Raw genomic sequence first — 3,867 nt, 5'->3', positions numbered from 1 at the left:
GTTGCCTAGGCTGGAGTGCAATGGCCCAATCTCAGCTCACTGCAACCTCCGCCTCCTGGGTTCAAGTGATTCTCCAGCCTCAGCCTCCCTAGTAGCTGGGATTACAGGCATGCGCTACCACGCCTGGTTAATTTTGTATTTTTAGTAGAGACGGGGTCTCACCATGTAGGCGAGGCTGGTCTCATACTCCTGACCTCAGGTGATCTGCTCACCTCAGCCTCCCAAAATGCTGGGATTATAGGAATGAGCCACTGCGCCTGGCTGAAGAAAAGAATTTTTAAATAATTCACCATGGCTCCTGGATGACAGCGAGACCAGTAAGGAGACTTTTGCAAGTCCAGATGAGTGGTGGGGGGACTTGGTGCTGGAGGTTGTTCCCAGATGTCCAGCTTGATGCCCAGGGGGCCGTGGGTATGAGATGGGAGACTTTGGGAGGCAACTATAGAGAGGGGTGCCAGAAGTGATGAGCTGGTCTTGGAAGGTAGATGAGCCTGTGAGATGTCAGGTGGCCCCTGTGGCTCTGGAAAGAGAGGCCTGAGATATACAGGGAGGTAGAGATAAAGATTGCCCAGGAGAAATGGCCAGAGAGTATAGAAGGGCTCGGTGCAGAGCCTGGGTAGCTCCTGAAAATTTGCCTCCTTATTACCTCCTTGCTCCTGCGCAGGCCAGGGCCCCTGCCCCTCCCTGGGCTCTGGGCTTCCAGTCTCACCAGTTCCAAGCCATCCTTGCCAGCAGCCAGGAGAGCCCTGCTGCAATGCCAACTAATTGCATCTCTCCAGCAGCACCCCTGTGCCTAAGCCTGGCTCTATCTGGCCTCTTCTACAATCCAGTGCTCTTCTCCCAGCCCTTCTACCCTGTGCTGCCTCCTAGTGAAGGGTTAGATGTGTCATTCTGCAGCCCTTCTGGTGGCTTCATTCAGCCTTTGGGGCTTCACGTATGTTTTCCTACTGTGAGGCAGGAACCCCCACTCCCTTGTCCATCTGATGAATCCTACTCATCTTTCAAGATTCAGCTCAGTGCCACCTCCTCTGAGAAGCCTTCCTTGGTTAGCCCATTTCCCCACAGAGTTAGGTCCCCTTCCCTGGATACCCCAGCCTCCTATATGCTCAGATCACTGTGTTTCAGAGGGTGTCAACTTCCGCCATCCCCAACAGCCTGGGAACCACCTGAGGGCAGCTCACAGGCCAGGCAGGCACAGGGCAGGAGCTCAGGAGGGGAGCTGAATCGTAAGGCAAATTAAGTCTCTGTCCGGCAGGAACCTGGACAAGGAGATGTGCTGGAGTGGTTTCCTGTCCTAGAGAGTGTGGTGGGCATACAGTGCTAGGCACCCGCTAGGCTCCACAGAGAGAATGAGGAGGTGGGAAGATTGGAGGTAGAAGACATTAGCATAGCTGGGGCCCAGCAGATCCCTAGGGAAGACGGATGCCCTTCCCATTTGGCATGTGCATGCAGGTGAGGATTGGACAAGCTGAGAGAAGCCTGCTAGGCAGGGGGCAGCATGAGGAAAGGCAAGATGGCAGCACCACATGGAGAACCAGTGTTGGGGCAGAGAATAGCAGGAAGTGACGCTGGGGAGGGGGCTTTTGAAAGGCCCCTTAGAAACAGCTGTTCCCCTCGAGCCTCACCTCGGCCGGGCCCTGAACTTGGTGGTGTCTTAGTCTGTTCAGGCTGCTACACCAGATCCCCATAGACTGAGTGACTTAGACAACGAACTAGCACTTCTGGAGGCTCGAAGTCTGAGCTCCAGGTGCCGGCAGGTCAGTGTCTGGTGAGGACATGCCTCCTGGTTTGCAGATGGCTGTGTTCTCCTTGTATCCTCACATGGTGGAGAGCAGAGCAAGATGAAGCAAGCTCCCTGGAGTCTTTTTTTATAAGGGCACTAACCCATCACAAGGGCTCCATCCTCCTGACCTAATTACCTCCGAGTGGCCCCATAATAATATTGCACTGGGGGTTAAGGTTTCAACATAGGAATTTGGAGGACACATATGCAGTCCATCACAATGGGGACCTGTGGGACCCATCTAAAGCCCACAGCCTCTGTGAGATAGGTGCTGGTGTCCTCTCCACTGGGTGGATACAAACCAAGGCATGGAGAGGCCTGACCACCTGCTCAGGTCAAAGGTGGGAGCAGGGGTGTCTGACTCCAAGGCCCATGCTCAGGACTGCCACATCCTACTGTCTCCTCCCCACCCTACTGTCTCAGCCCCGCCCTGCTGTCTCCGCCCCACCCTGCTGTCTTCGCCCTGCCCTGCTGTCTCTGCCCCACTTTACAGAGGGGGATACTGAGGTCCAGGCGTGCAGTGACTTACCTGGGGGTGCCCAGCAGGTCCAAGGAAGACAAGTACAGCCAAGCTGAGCTCAACTACCCGGTCGGGCCTCGTTTAACTGCACCCTCGACCACAGGGCCCCTCCTCAGTGCCGCTGGAGGAACTTCAGAGGCGGCATAGCTGGTAGAGGTGGGCGGGGCATGTGGCCTGGCACCTCTGCAAAGACAGACCCCAGCCCCAGCGGCCACTTTGAAGGAGGCTGAGGGCAGGGGTGGGGGCTGTGGAATTCACGGAATGGAATGTGAATTGTCTCCAGAGCTCCAGGCTGGGAGGGCCACAGGGTGAAGGGTTGGGAGAACAATGGGGGCCTAGGGAACTGGGGCTCCTGGGACAGACAGGGCCGGGCAGGGAGGGACAGGGCTGGGCTCGGCTGAGCAAGGCCTTGGGGTGCAGGTGGCTGAGATGAAACCACAGACCAGACAGGGAGCAGCCTCCTTTCCCCCAGATCCCACGGGTGCCAAGCACACTCAGCACTTGCCCCCAGGAGGAGACCGATCCTGACACCCTCCTTGTGCAGGAGGCTGAGAGGGCCATGCATGCTTTCACTGCCATGAGCTCGCCGGGCCGCAGCAGCCTGTGGGATGGGCCTAGTGGTGATCATCATACCATTGCATGGATTGGGAAGCTGAGGCCAGAGGGGCATGAATTACCCACAGCCCCTCAGAATGTCAGCAACACGTGCCCTTGATTCAGCGGGTTTATTTGAGACAGGGTTCCTCTCCCTCTCTCACCCAGGCTGGAGTGCAGTGGTGCCATCACAGCTCACTGCTGCCTCGATCTTCCAGGCTCAAGCAGTCCTCCCGCTTCAGCTTCCCAAGTAGCTGAGACCATAGGCACACACAGCACCATGCCCGGCTAAATTTTTAAATTTTTTGCAGAGATGGGGTCTTGCCATGTTGTCCAGGCTGGTCTCGAACTCCTGGGCTCAAGTGATTTTTCTTCCTTGGTCTCCCAAAGTGCTGGGATTCCAGGTGTGAGCCACTGCACCCAGCCCAGTGTTTTGTCAGCACCCTATCGAGCTTTCCCACCGGGACCCACAGACCCTGGGGGAGGGCAATCAACTCAGGGCAAAGACGCCATCAGCTTCACAAGGGTGGGATTGGCTCCCTGGAGCAGTGTCTGAGTGCCAGGCAGCCAGGCAGGGGTTCCCACACGCTTCCACTCCCTCTCCATCCCTCCCTCCCCTTCCCCCTTCTCCTCCCCTCCCTCCTGAGACTAACAATTCATTGGCTTGAGAAGCGCTGGCAACTCTGCAGAGCCTGTGGCTTCCATGGTAGGCCACGTGGTATGGTAAGTTCATTCTCACCTCTCACCTTCCTTTTGGGGGCAGCAGCCCTGAAAGAAAAAGTGTGAGGGCTTTGGGGTCAAGTCCGCTCTGCGGCTTCCTGCATTATGCCCTTGGGGACCCCACTTCACCTCTCCTGCCTCCTTTGACAGCTGCTGTGAGGATTTCATGAGCCACCTGCAGTTATAGGAAAACCCCAGGCCCTGGACACAGTCCCCTCTCCCCATCCCCATTTCCTCCCCCAGGCCCTTC

General features: G+C 56.9%; 1 long non-coding RNA gene across 2 annotated transcripts; it reads right to left on the bottom strand.

Annotated features, from left to right (window-relative positions):
• Positions 1–258: 258 nt before the first annotated feature.
• Positions 259–2,553, bottom strand: LOC134759293 (uncharacterized). 2 transcript variants are annotated; one of them, XR_010135398.1, is made up of 2 exons: positions 2,313–2,553; positions 259–534 (listed from the first exon to the last, which is right to left on the bottom strand). It is a non-coding gene; the product is annotated as an uncharacterized lncRNA (long non-coding RNA). The 2 variants fall into 2 exon arrangements; XR_010135399.1 differs by having other exon boundaries at positions 259–520.
• Positions 2,554–3,867: the final 1,314 nt, after the last annotated feature.

The sequence above is a fragment of the Gorilla gorilla genome, chromosome 9 (assembly GCF_029281585.2).
Source record: "Gorilla gorilla gorilla isolate KB3781 chromosome 9, NHGRI_mGorGor1-v2.1_pri, whole genome shotgun sequence".
NCBI lineage: Eukaryota > Metazoa > Chordata > Mammalia > Primates > Hominidae > Gorilla > Gorilla gorilla.
The sequence above is the reverse complement of the archived record's forward strand: the minus strand, read 5'-3'. Positions and strand labels throughout refer to the sequence as shown.